Here is a 15,177-nt window from a genome sequence, read left to right on the forward strand (position 1 = left end):
TCAAAATGCAGAGCCAAAGGACCTGGCCTTTACTCTGTAAATAATGAGGAATCATTCAAAAGATTCAAAAAGTTTGAGACAAATATACTTTGGAGTGCCTGGTTCCGATTTGAAAATCTTTACTAGTGGGCTTATTTAAAAACCAACTAGACAGGGCAGATGAACCATACAGCACAGTCAAATAATGCTCTAGAACCAGCTGGCATGTTCTTATTAGGTTAGATGTCAATCACATTTAGTGGGTACCATTTTTTCAACTCCAACTATATTTCAAAAGTGTGTCCTCTCCCCTTACTTCTAACACCCCCACCAAAAAAAAAAAAAAAAAAAAAAAAAAAAAAAAAAAAAAAAAAAAAAAAAAATCAATGAAGCATCTTAGTTCTATAAGAGCTCCAGAACAGACAAAGGAAATGAAATTATCATCACCTCCATGCCCATCCTATTCCCTTTTTTTGAGACACTGAACTCAGCTTGGGGAGTTTTGGAAACTCAACTGAGATAAATTCATTAGCATTCCTTTGCTCAGCTGTGGGGCACAGATAAGCAGCAGAAATTTTTATCATTTCCTCCCCTCTGCACAGCCAACTAGTTCCCTAAAGAAACTCCAAAGAGTTAGTCAAAGATATCAACAAAACTGAGTTCTAGTCAGGATTCTTGGAAAATTTTTATAAACATTGTGTGGAGAATTGCTTTGATGGAAAAAAGGTTGGATGAGCACTCATTCTAACAGTAAAAGCTCTATTTAAATAGACAATGACCCCAAACTCACAAAGTGTAATTTTATCCCTCCTGTTCCACTGGTGCAGTTCATTATTTGTTTACAAGCGTTGTGGAAAAATGAGGTTGGCCTAAGTTTCCTTTCTCAACACTTGCCCCAAAGGAGGCCTATACAAAAGCAGGGTCTGTAAAAGAGCTGGCTTTTTAAAAATAAAAAAGGATTAATAAGATCGATTCATTTGAATTCCTGGATAACATTTTGGTGAAAACTTTCCCAAATTTGAATGCAGACTGACAAAAGATTATTGTAAAAATACAAAGTCATTGCAGGGGGAGGGGAGATTGTACATCAAATATACCTTATTTATTTTTATCTTCCAATACTAGGCAGCTGAAACTGGGCAAGGGGAACAGAGTATCAATTCCCAAAAGAGTAGAAAAGGCCAGACTGGCAGAAAAACTCCTCCCACAAACATCAGGTGGCTGATGCTGCTTTCAGTCCCTTTGCAAAAAAAATCACAGAATGTTAAGAGTTGGAAGGACTTCAAACTACAGAATAGAGAATGACGAAGAGGAAAAGGAATTTGAAATCTGTTCATCTGAAAGTATCTAGGGCAGAATTTTAAAAGATTTTTAGATTCACAAAATCTTAGCGGCAAAAGGAGATTTTTGAGATGAGGACATGAGGAGCTTGGAGGAAGCATGGGAAGGTAACTGGATGAAGATCATCCACAGAGCATCATCCCTCCCACTACATCACATTTGATTCAGTGAACAATCGGATCATTGTTACTTTTCATCTCCTTATAAGCTCATACTTCCAGTGGGGTCAAGAGAAAATACAAAAGAAAAATAAGATGTATAGTTTTATTACCCAAAAAAATATATTAAGGAATTTTGATCTAGACCACCAGGAATTGTAAAGAGTTATTAATCTAATTTTAAAACATCCCGATTTGGATGTAAACAAAGCTTCAGTCAAATGTCTCTTTTTACCCTTCAGTTATTATAGACACATCTACTTGTAACTCCTGAAAGCCTCCTGTGCAGCAATTCCTGGATCTGGGTATTGACAGTTTCCAAAGCATCCTCCCAACCAGGGCTGAAGCTGAAAAAGATGACAGGACTGGCCAGGTCCCATAGGGCCAGGCCATGAGTCAACCCCAAGTCGTCTCAGTCCAAGACTACAATTCTTTCTGCCTAGCAAAGAATTGGAAAATTAATAGATGCCCATCAACTGGGAAATGGCCATTTAGTTTAAAATGCCAATGATTATTTTCTCTACTTCCCAAAGTTTAACACTGATAATTACTCTGGAAAAATCAGAAAGCCTAGTTCTAGCAATGGAAAAAAAAAGCTTTTGCATGTGCTCCTGTGAATAGTTTCATGGCTGATCTTTGGACAAGTGTCACCTGCTTCCATTAAAATTCCAATAATCAAAAGGCAAAGAAAGTCTGGACTTCTACTACTATAGGCTCTAATACTAATCTAATATTAATTGCAGCCCTGGCCAAGTAATACGACTTCCTGGGACTAACAGGATGATGCAAGCTACGGCAGAAAGAGCCTCCTTCCAAGTCAATCCAATGCTCACTCCCTACAAGCTCTATTTCTGGAAATGAAGACATAAGATACAAGGAGGAGGAGCACTGAAGGAGAACCAAGCTCAAATGTTGCCCCTCAAGCCCTGGTACAACAGAGAGGGTACCATCTGAGCCCACACCTGGGCAGCAGTCCTGCTCTTCCACTTGCTGTGTGATTTTAACTTCAGATCTCTAAGCCTCCATTTCCTCACCTGTATAAGGAGAACCAGACTTAATGGCTAAGATCTCACAATGTGAGAATGATGGGCACAGCTGGGGAGAAATGGATACTTGTACGAGATGTATGAGAAATGGCTGGAACTGAAATGGACTCTCACCACTTGTCAGCCAGGTTAGGAACAGTCCTTAGAAACAAACTACTTTCAGTTCCAGGGTCCCCAGATCCTATTCTCTAAAACATCACTCCCACTATCATCCTCACTCTAATAGTTAATCTCCACCAGATTCTACTAGCTTCTTCCCAGCTATCCACAAATCCAACAGCTTGTCTCCACATTTTAAAAAGATCCCTCACTTGATCTTATGAGCCGGCTCAGCTCTTGAGCCATCTCCTCACTCCGGCCCAGCTCAACTCCTTGAGAAAACCTTGGCCACTGGAGACTTCTCTCTTCCTCCTTTGCGGTCAGGATTCAAATTTCATTATTCAACTGAAGCTGCCTTCTCAAAGGCTACTAATGTTTTCTTAAATAAACATCAAATCTAATGCATTCTCAATTCTTATCCTTCCCCTTTTGCTGGCACCTGATGCTACTGACCACCACCTCCTAGATACTCTCTCCTCTCTTTCTCCTGGTTCTCCTCCCAGATGCCTGCCGACTCTTCATCCAGGTGGGCACCTGGCTATTAAGTCAGTGTCCTTTCTTTCTCTACATTATCTGAAATCAGACCTTCCTGACTCCAGGCCCAGAACTCTAACCACTGGGCCACCACAAACTGCCTCTCCTGGAGGCAAGTATACAGGAAGGCATATAGAGCAACAAAATGAAATCTAAAAAGACAGAGAAAAAAAAAAATAAATTTAAAAAAAAAAAAAAAAAAAAAAAGATTGAAGCCAGAATCAATTTAGAATCCTGTTTCTGGTCATTTTAAGGAAGGCTTAGCTGTGTGATCCTAACCAAGTTACTTCACCCTGTTTGCCTCAAATTTCCTCATCTGTAGAATGAACTGGAGAATGACAAATCATCTCAGTATATCTGTGAAGATTTCAAAATGGAGTCATAGAAAGTCAAGAGTCCTGACTGAAAATGACTGAACATCAACAATTAAATCTCTACATAACCTAAATAACATATAGCTTGTGGGGTGAGGGAGCATGAATAATAAAGGATAATGCCAAGGTTATGACCCTGAAAGACTTGAAGAATGGTAGTGCCTTTAAAAGAAATAGGTGGGGCAGCTAGTGATACAGTGGACAGAACACCAGCCCTGAAATCAGGAAGATCTGGTCTCAGACACTTAAACACTTCCTAGCTGTGTATCTCTGGGCAAGTCACTTAACCCCAATTTCCTCAGCAAAAAAAAAAAAAAAAAAAAAAAAAAAAAAAAAAAAAAAAAAAAAAAAAAAAAAATAGGGAAGTCTGAAAGAGGGTTCTAAGGGAATGATAATACATTCTGCTTTGGATATGATGACTTGAAGATGTCAACAGGACATCTAATATGAAACTCCTAAAAAAACAACTGGATCTGGGAACTGAAGCATCAAAGAGCATCTGGGGAGATGCTGGAAATCATCAGCAAAGAGATGCTCTTTGGACCCAAAAGAGCTGATAAAGTCAGAGAGTCAGAGGCCTGGAAAGCCCCCAAGGTTAGGGGATATGATCTGAGGAGAGTAACCAAGAGAAGACTGAGATTAACAGCAGACATGGGATGAAAAAGACAAACCCTGAAAAAGAACACGACTTCTGGCCATGTTCTTTCTAAAGGAGAATCTAATGACCACTCAGAAGACAGAGTAATGCAGGTATTATTACACCCATTTAATGGATAAGGAACATCTTCACTTAAATGATTTGTCCAGTCACATGACAAGTAACAGAGCCAGTAATTTAAACTTTGCTTCTGACTAAAAATATTATTCTTTCTCCCACACACTCAGAAACAAGCAACAAACTTTTAGCAAAATGATCTCCAGATTAATAAGCACATAAGAGATTAGATCAAAGAAGCCTTCAGTATGGAGGAATCACGGACAGGAAAAAAAAAAGTCATGTTATCACACTACCCTGAAAAGAAAAAAAAAAAAAAAAAAAGATGTTTATTTCATAAATTAGAGCCATTCAAATTTTACTATTCCATATGACCATGATGCACACAGACAGATGACAAAGTTTAAAAGACCCAATCTGTATAAAGTTGAAAGAATTCAGTTTTCCACTGTTCTAAATTTTAGATTTTGAAAATTAATCAAATGTCCGTTTGAGAAGAGCATGTACTCAAATTTCCCTATATGAATCAACAAAAACCCTCAAACCCCCCCCTCCCACCCAGCACCCCAACCACAAAATTAGCTCTACTGAAAGAGTTCAATTAAATACCTACTGTTTAGATGCAGCCAACTCTTGGCTATCAAATGACTAACAGAGATGAAATGATCTTAACCAGGAAGATCAAGTAACTTCTTAAAAATATATTTTTAACAGCACCAATTCTACATGGCCTCAAAAGGAGCCACCCCTTCAACTTGTAATGTTTATCTCACGCAAACAGAGAGGCTGCTTGAGTCTAAATCATTCACAAATGTGCACAAGGAAAAGGCTACGGCCAACTTACAACCATAATAATTCACCTGGAAACCACGGCTGTTCTGGGTTGGAGTGAAATGCTAATATCCAATACAAAGATTAACTGTAACTGAAAAGAACTATTAAAGGGCTTTAACATGTGGTTTTAATTAATACTCTTTCAGCAAAGAATTTGGAGAAGAGACCATAGAACTAAGTTAATAGTAACTGACATTCATGATACTTTAAGATCTGCAAAGTTTTTGGTTGTTTTGTTTTACCATAAATCAAATTCTTTATTTAACTAGTTTCTATTACCTAGCAAGACCCCCAGGATCTAAATACTTCTAACCATCAACTTTCTTCTTCTATAAAGTAAGAACATTAGATGATGTTATGAGATGTTTTTTGCAGCTCTAAAATTCAATGAAATGGCATGTTAGACAGGTACGGTCTGATAGAAGAAGGGGAGCTGAAGAGAAGTAGCCCTAAAACTTGGGACACTGACATAAAAAAACATTACAATAGAGATCTCTGAAAGAAATGAGTACATAAAGGAGGGGCTGAGATATTTGAAGATAAACATCTGCCAATGTCCATTTTGCCACACACACACCCACACACAATGATAACTTCTTACCTCTGCCTGACATTTATTGGGAGTTGTCCTGTGCTGTACTTGAGAGGTACAATAACAATAACTTTATAGAGTCGTATTGCATGCTATAAAATAATTTGGGATCTTATTTGTAACTTAATCCTACATAGAGAGGTCAGAGCATTTTTTTAAATCAACATTCAATAAAGTAATGTTAGCTTTCTTAATTACCTCTAAGGACTTTTATTTCTATCCCATAGGAGCAGTGAGTTATACTGTCCCCTCAGAGAGATTACTGACATCTCTATTAATAAACAGGAAATCTAATTACAAAAAGTAAAAAAAAAAAAAAAAAAAAAAAAAGTTTGCTATTTTCTACTTGCTCAATTCAAAAAACTACATCCTGTCAAAAGATTTCACTTCCTTCAATTTGCCCTTAACTAAAAAGATGGACGCATTAGGATAGTGCTTATCTGAATCATAGATTAGAAGCATGACAATATATTAAAGAGAATAAGGGTTTGTTTCCACCTCCCTTTATCTTGCGGTACACCTCCAACTCAAAGGAAGGATGCTACAACTCTCTTATCTCCAATTTCCTTTTATATGATAAGGGCATTGGACCAGATAAATTCTTGCCCAATCCTAAATTGGTGATACAAGATCTCCGGAATAACATTCTCAGACCACTTGCTCTGCTTCCACCTTCACATACACACACAGCCATCAACCAGAGGAGCAATGTCCTTTGTCAAAGAGGCTGACATCTCAACCACTATCTATACCAATTGCTAATCACTTAACACCCCAGGATAAGCAGCCCAAGACCACTAGGAATAGCATCCCCCTCCCCCCCCAAAAGCCACTAATCCTGTAAAGTATGGGCTAGCTCCCTGGAGGGCTTTAGAGTCAGGATAAATCAAAGTCCTTGGTCTTTAGGGGGAGAAATGAAAGAGGCAGGCAAGTTGCCACAAGGCTTGCCAAAGACCTAACCTGGATTCTGGAGTCCAGAGTCACCAACCTCTCTCCTCCCTGTCCTGCCACCAAGTGACTCTGGCCTCTCCCCCTCCTCCCCTTACAATCCTTGCCTCCATTTTTCTTAACACCCAACATTCAGCAAGCACCAATGGTGAAGAGAGCCATTATCCAAGTATTTGCTAATAGTCATTATCTCACATTGAATAGTAATTGGCCTCAAGTGCTCCGCTGTCTGATTCAAGCATACCTTTCTGGAGTTTCAGCCCTCTACAACAAGTCCTACAGCTAGCATCCAAAGAAATATCGCTTGTGGATATGGGACTTGGCAACTGTTTCTCCAGATGCTACTTCCTACCTTCCATAGCTAAGGTACTTGGTATTGCCAAATAATTTAGTATCAGAAAATTAATATAGTTTAATGGAATCGACACTGAAGATCATTGTTTCTCCTGTGGCTTCCTAAGGACCATGAGAATTTTCCAGCTGACTCATAGCTAAATCCTTACATGTATTGTCTTCCCCTGTTAAAAAACCAAGTTCCTTGAAAGCAAAGACTGCCTTACTTTTCTATTTGTGTCTGGAGCATAACTAGCTAGTGCTTCTGCAAAGAGCTTTCCAAGAAGGAAATTTCTCTGATAAAAGACCTCATCTCTCAAAAACAGGGAATTGAGTCAAATTTATAAAAATAAGAACCCTTCCCTAATTGATAAATGGATAAAAGATATAAAACAGGTGGCTTTCAGATAAAGAAAGTAAAGCTATCTATAATCACATTTTAAAATGTTCTAAATCACTACTGATTAAAGAAACACAAATTAAAGCAACTCTAAAGTACCACCTCATCGGCTAACATGCCCAAAAAAAAAAAAAAAAAAAAAAAAACCAAAAAACAGACAAATACTGGAGGGGATGTAAAAAAAAAAAAAAATAATAATGGGACAGTGATGCACAGTTAGTGGAATTGTGAACTGATCTAACCACTATACAGAACAATCTGGACTTCTTTGACCAGCAGTACCACTACTAGGTCTGTATCCTGAATAGATCAAAGAAAGAGGAAAAGGATCCATGTATACTAAAGCATTTACAGCAGGTCTTTTTGTGGTGGCCAAGAATCGGAAATTGAGGAGATGCCCAGCAGTTGAACAACCTGTGGTCTATAAATGTGATGAAAAATTGTTGATTGCTGTCTGAATGAAGAGCAGATTGGCTTCAGAAAACCTTAGAAGATTTATATAAACTTTCTATAAAATGGAACAAAGTGAAATGAGCAGAATTAGAACATTGTATACAGTAATAGCAATATTGTAACCAAGATCAACTGTCAAAGACTGCTACTTTGATCAAAACAATTCCATGGGACTAATGAGAATGCTATTCACTTTCAGAGAGAAAATGGACTCTGTCTGGAGACTGAAAAAAGATTTTCATTCACTTATTTTTTTCTTGCTGTTTTTCCCCAGGGTACCAAAAATGTGGAAATGTTTTGCATGACTTCATACATATGAGTATTGTATATTTTATGTTCTCAATGGAGAAGGGAGGAGGAAGAGCACCAGAAGGGGAAACTCCAAATCAAAAAACAAAAAAGTATCTTCTCACTTAATTCTTACAACTGAGTTAAATGCTATAATTTATTATTTTCTTCATTTTTATAGGTAAGGAAACTGAGTCTTGTATGATTTTCTTTCTTCCACAGGTACAGACTCTAGACTGTCATAAAACCTCTTCACAATAGAAACTTACTCTACACCCTTTGACCTCACATACTCTCATCTCCTAACTCTACTTCTCCCTGTGATTGTCTGATTCCTCCCTGAACCAAGGAGGCCACTCCAGGCTAATTTTATCTTCATTCCTCACCAAACCACACTCTGAACTTTTCTAACTTTCTCTTACCATAAAGGAACTCCTGTTCACTTCCAACTACCCTAGCCCCCTTTTTTTGTTTCCTGTCTTTCTCCATTAGAAAGTGAGATTCTTAAGAGAAGGAACCATCTTTCTTTCTCTTTGTATTTGTACTCCCAGATTTTAACATGTCCATGATAAATGCTTATTGACTTCAGTGACTTGATGAGAGACACCAAATACAGCAGGTATCAGGCAAAATTCAAGGCCTAGTTCTCCCTCACTCCGAGGTCTCGCCAATAAAGCATGTTTCTTCTGAAGTCAAAAAGCAAAATCAAGTATTAGTTTTGCTAACTTTCAAACAAACTACCAGGGATTTTTTAAAAATGAAAAAAAAAAAATTACAAATAGCTGCCAATATTTAATACATTCAAGTTACAAAAATATTAGCTAATTATTAAAAGCACACAACAAATTTAAAGTTCTTTATAAATCATTGTTTACTTATACATTCAAATTGCTACATTTTTTAAAGTCAGGATGGCTAAATCATCTAAGTTACACTGAAAAATTAGTTAAATATTCTTGATATTATTTAAATATGCTTCTAATATACTTGTGACTCAATAGTTCACTTATGTAAACTTTTGTAAAGTTTACAAAGTTTTTTCCTCATAAAGACTCAGCCCTGGTCACCATTCCTAAAGTGGCCCAAGCCAGGTGACTCATCACTCCTAGTTCTATTCACTCTCAAGAACAAATCTTCCCCACCAAATGCCTTCTCTTGGTCCTCCTTTTATTTTTGTCTCCCTCCATTAGAAAAGCTCTTGGAGACCTGGAACTGTCTTATTTTCTTATTTTTATAATACAAATACTTATCCCCATTTTATGGGCGGGAAAAACAAGGTTCAAAGAAGGGAGGTGACTTAAGTACAGCTAAAGAAGTGTCAGAGCCAAGTTTCAATGCCAGTCATATGAACATCTTATGACAAATACATAATTTCTCACTAGATTCAATCTAAAAAAGCCAAACCCTCTGTTACCCAGAGTTCAGATCTTTATCTAAGTTAACATTTAAATCAACTTGGTAAATTTGTTTTACTAAAGACAAATATCACTAGAAACAATGAGAAAAGAGGTGTAAACCTTTCCCTGGACTTTTGATGGGACATTGACAAATCTCAATATGTTACCCACCCAAATTTTCCAGATGTCAGAAAGGAGATTTTACACTTTGTCTGTCCCATTGTTTGCCAGCAGGAATAAGCCTTGATTGTGGCTCATCTAAACTTCACAAGTTCAGCATGAAGCTACTCCTGATTATTCTTCCTTATTAGAAAGAAAAGAATATCATTTCATTCATAAAGCTGAGCATCTAGTGGAAGGGATGCTGCAAACACTAATAGATGTAATAGTTAATATTTGTGCAAGTATATTAGAGGATACAAAGGGTGCTCAGCAAAATGGAGGGGGAGAGGAAGGGGAAGAGGAAGAGAATGGCAGTGCTAATCTACTGACTCCTGAATCTTCTATCTTCTAACCCTGGCAACTATCACATTCATACCACAGTCCCAGTATTGCCATTTGTCTCTAAGACAAGTCCACTTTGTTGGTTGTTCTTTGTGCTTGAAGAACCAAAAGAACAATTTCTCATCGTCTCCAAGTAGCTTCTACTTTCCAGCTAGCTCATTTGTGTAGGACCAATAACGTTCACTCAAGCAAGCATTTATTAGGGGCCTACCATGTGCTAGGCATTATACTAAGTGCTAGGGTTTCAAAAAAGAAAAGAAAACTCAGTCATTGCTCTAAAGGAGCTCAGAGTCTAAAGGGGTCTCCTGAAGTATTTTTGGAACCCCCTTTTAATCTGTCCATCCCTCTATCACCTAAATCAAAGTTGTTATCAAGATCAAAGACTTCTACTAAACCAAATTCTCAAATCTCACTGCTTCCTCTCAATTACCACCCCAGTTCAGATACTTATTATAATCCTCTTAGCCACCCTTCCACCTGAGTCTGAACTCACTCTTTCCAACCAACCCTCATAAACCAGTGCCAGCTGTTTTAGGTACTTAAAACCCACCTTCCTTTTTCTTTTTTTTCTTTTTTTCTGGGGTTAAGTGATTGTCCAGGGTCACACAGCTAGGAAGTGTTCAGTGTCTGAGATCAGATTTGAACTTGGGTCCTCCTGAATTCAGGGCTGGTGCTCTATCCACTGCACCACCTACCTGCCTCCTCACCTTCCTTTTTCAATGCTCCATTGGTTAACTGGTCATACTCTTGATCTTGCCATCACCCACAAATATACCACCTCTGGGTTCAACAATTCTGAAATTCCCTTATCTTAGCATAATCCAGTGGTTTTTCACCTTTCCCTCTGATATAACCATACTCTATCCTCACTATGACCTCCAATCACTTGACCACTCAATTTTCTTGCAAGTTGTCTCCCTTGCACTAGCCATTCTTTCTCTCCATCCAGACTCCTTGATTAACCAATTCAGCTCTATACTGTACTCCTCTTGAAGAGAGGACCTTGCTACTCTGAAGATCCTTGGAGAAAATTTTCAACCCTTGCCTCAATAAGGGACATGCCCCAAGTTTTTTTGTTTTTTTCTTAAATGAATTTAAGTTTTAACTGCTTGGAGGCAGCAAGGTGGCGCAGTGGATAGAGCATCAGCCCTGATTTCAGGAGGACCCAAGTTCAAATCTGGTCTCGGACACTCAGACACTTCCTAGCTGTGTGACCCTGGGCAAGTCACTTAACTCCAGCCTCAGGAAGGGGGGGGGGGGAAAGTTTTAACTGCTTGAGGAGGGAATGATGAGGAAACCCCAAAACGCTTAAAATCTCCTAGGACTCTGCCTCAGGGAAGGGATCCCACCCCAAGCACAGTTTCTTCCTTATCTAAAAAACCCATTGAATTCTATTCAAATTCAAACCCTGGCTAAAACAAGCCAGAAGCCAACCTGGGACTTTACCCACAAATCCCTTCAGATTGTCCAAAGCCCCCCTATTATAAAGGGCCAAACTGAAGTCCACTCTTTGCAGAGGTCCCAAAAATGGCATCTTTACGCCAGTCATGTCAAGGATTTCTGCCCACCAGAACCAACCCTGGCTCTGGTGTTTTCCTACCTTTTAACCTTACTTCCAAACCCCATAATAAACCTCTTATCAATCTAGGTTTTCGGGTGTGTAAACTCCTTTACAGAGGGCTCTTGCCCCGCTACTAGACCTCATTTAACTCTGTATCCTTGTGCCGATTCAAAGTGGTTGTAAGGGAGCTTTATTTGACTCCCTGTATCTCGAACCTGCCACTAGACTTCAATTAAATCTAATTTCATTTAGGTACCCCTTATCTAGTTCTCATCACTCTCTTGAATCAGTTAACTCAGTTAAGCCTCAGCCTTAGATCACTCCCACCATTCGTTGCCTTTGTGCCTACACATCTAGTGAAAAGAGAAAAGTCACATAACCGTTTTTTTGAGTGGTTCCACTACAGATTTATGCTACATAACCTCAATAGGGCCCTCACTGCTGCTCAGCAATCCTATTGCTCCACTATTCTTGACTTCAGTGAGATCTGTATGACCTGAGCGAACTCTGTAAGATTATGTAAAAATCACAGAAACCATGTCCCCTAGATCTACAGCTCCAAATGGTCTCACATCCTCTCAGAGTGAGATAAGCTGTACCATTCAAGAGCAAATCAAATTCCTATTGATCTTTTCAGGAAGTCACAATCCCAAGATTTCACATTCAACTGAAAATCATCAAACTTCCCCTATATTTACACATAAAATAGGTCTTCTAAAACTGATTCTTTGCAGATCTTTCTCCACTGAGAAAGATATGCCTGCTAAGAGAATACCTCTTAGTGTTTTTTAAACAATAAAAGCCTGCCCCCTTTGCCATAGCCTTTGGGTTTACCTAATTCTTTTGGCTTCCTAATGGTGTCTCCAAGCAGAAGGAACCTCACTCTTTACCTCGCTTCATCAATTGATTCTCACTCTCCACAGTGGTTCTTCCAAACCTTTTAAATACTCCTCAAACGTCCCTCCACGCTCTCAGCTGAAAGCCATCAGAACCTCATTTTAAAGAAAAAATTAAGGTCATTTCCCATGAACTCCCTCTTCCCCATCATTTAGATTTCTAACACCCTCACCTCCTTCACCAAAAGCCTGTTTCACTCACCAGATTCTCTTCAATGTTATTATGCACTTTCTTTCCTCTAAGCATATAGAATTTCATTTACCTCCTCCCCATCATTGGCCCAAATCCTATCCTCCATTGTTACTCAACGCCTACTCCTTTTCAGAACTTTTCACTCCTTTAAGCAGCCCACTATAGCCACTTCCTTCTTTTCTTTCCCACAGAGTCTGGCAATTCATTTGTCTCTAAGAATCCATTTGATGAAGCAGCCTTACTCTTTACCAAAGCTAACCCCCTCTACCTAGTTCACTTACTTTCAATCTCCTCCTCTCGATTACATAAAATAACTGGCTACTCTAACCTTAACCTGACTCCCTAGAAATATATCCATATCTCCTTCTATTTGAAAAAGCTCTTATTTGATCCTCCCATCCCTGTTATAAAATCCTCATTTCTCTTTGTAGCTAAACTCTTCCTCCCTTGATTTTATTCAAAGTTGTTGGATGGTGGTTGAGTTTTTTTTCCCCCCTAATGAAAATCTTTGTCAACTTCTACATTGACAGATCCCCTGGCACCAGACTCCATGACTGAAGTACCAAGACATGCTGTGTTATGTCAAAGGGCAAATCTCCCTGGCTTCCTTTTGAGGAGAGAGATTACTATCATTCAAACAAAGAGAGGGTCTGTGATGACTTTTGGTATTATAACAAAGCAGAAAATGTCAGTGTAGTAAAACTGTTTAGAAACCTACTCAACAAAGAGTTCCCTTTGACTTCAAAGATATGCTGCACATGTAACAAGATGTGTGTTAAGGACCATACCTAGGTGAAGGGGCAAGTCAATTCTCCAAAAGCCTCCACAGCTGTGAATCATAACACTTGAAGGAGCTGCAAAGCACAACAGGTGTTGCTTGTCTGGAATGAAATAAATCGGGAGGCAGAGGGAAGAGGAGAGGTCAGACAACATAACTGCCTCTCAGTCTCCTTGTATCATCATCATCCTCTCGCATAGAGAGATTCTTTCTACAGCAGCCATTGGCAGATGGTTCCTGTATCACAACAGATGTGAGCAGAGCAAATGAAATATTCATCCTTGGTATTTTGGGTTTGCATATTTCTGTTTCTTAATTCTATTCTCTCATTGTAAAATTTCAACCATTAGCCAGGTTTATATTTTTATCTCTGTTTAAACACATTTTAATGGAACTCATCAGTTATAATTCATACTCTTTAAATTGAACTTACTGTTGAAATAGCTGTTCTATTTGGTTTCTATTAATACCATCATTCAAAGCAAACACAGAAGGTATAGCTATTTGTGGAAATGAGTTGATTAAATATTGTTTTAGAAGATGTTTATTGATAACTTTCTTTAATATCTACAAAATATAATTATTTTTGTTCTTTGGTTTTGCAAGTTAGAATGATTTATACTTGAGGATAATTTGAAAATTCTTCAATTTAAGAAATGTTAATAAGTAGAAAAAATAAATAGCAAACAACCAATCTTTCTTTATTTGATAGCTCATTGAAGAATTTTAACTTCCAAGGAGAAATCTATGATTCTTAATAGTCAGCAAAGCTTTGTAACAAATTTGTTCTGTGAGTTAATATTCTCTTCTGTGACAAAGTCCTGAGCCTGACTGATGGAAAAGAGGCAATAAGTATAATGAGTTTTTCTTTAGAAAGACTTGGAATTGTGGCTCCTGACATGCCTCAATATGCTGAAAACAAGACTTGAATCTGGATAGTATACAGCTGGGTAGAGAGGTTGATAAGGTCTAGATTTAGGGAACCAAAATGAGATTAGGGTTTCTGGTTGTCAAGAAGTTAAATGATAAGGTCTAGTAGCAGGTTCGGGGAACCAAATGGAGAGATTTGGCTCCCCTGCACCCTCTTGGGATTCAGCACAAGGATAGGGAGTTTTGGGGACTTCCCTTCTGGAGTCACAGAGGTTCTCTATAAAGAACCCAAAAACCTAGATTGATAAAAGAGGTTTATTACAGGGATTGGGAAGTATGATTAGAAAGCCTTACAGTGAGGCATAAAGTCTAGTTAGGGAAATAGGTTGAGGATAAAGAGAGGATAACACTGGAAAAGAATATCATTCCAATGGGCAGCTCTATGGAGAACGGAGTTTTGCACTATTCTCAGTGGACAGAAAGTCCTGGCAGCAAAGGGAGCTGTCAAGGTTCATCTGCAAAGGACTTTAGTTGATGGAAGCTATTATATTGAATGTCTTGGTGGGGGTTGGGACAGCCCAAGTTGGCTCTTAGCTGAGTTTCAGCTTGAGCTGGAATTCAATGAGTTTCTTCACTTCTATAGGATTGGAATTCCTCTGCTAGATAACACAATAAAACTGTCTTGTTTGCTTTCCATCGGACGGGATCCCTCACTGAGGCGGAGTTGAAGGAGATTTTCTCCAAGGATTTTTAGAGTTTTGGGGTCCCCTCTTCAAGGTGACATTAAGAATTATTCCCAATTCACTGTCAACCTGGGGAGACATAACAAATCATTTTGCATGATGATTGGTCTTAAGTTCTTTGCTTTTTAACTGAGAGAGAAC

The 15,177-nt window shown here is 38.5% G+C and overlaps 1 protein-coding gene across 8 annotated transcripts in view; it reads right to left on the reverse strand.

Moving 5' to 3' along the window:
* The window catches only part of MTMR3 (myotubularin related protein 3), a 174,617-nt gene that overhangs the window by 88,004 nt on the left and 71,436 nt on the right, over positions 1–15,177 (reverse strand). For 7 of the 8 annotated variants that reach the window (XM_074294268.1, XM_074294314.1, XM_074294278.1 and 4 more), the window contains exon 1: positions 12,391–12,518. The exons of the other annotated variant lie outside the window; for it this stretch is intronic. The gene's annotated coding sequence lies outside the window, so the exon portion shown is untranslated. Of the gene's footprint in view, positions 1–12,390; positions 12,519–15,177 lie in introns of those variants that run through there. 8 annotated transcript variants of the gene reach the window in all.

Source organism: Sminthopsis crassicaudata, chromosome 1 (assembly GCF_048593235.1).
Source record: "Sminthopsis crassicaudata isolate SCR6 chromosome 1, ASM4859323v1, whole genome shotgun sequence".
NCBI lineage: Eukaryota > Metazoa > Chordata > Mammalia > Dasyuromorphia > Dasyuridae > Sminthopsis > Sminthopsis crassicaudata.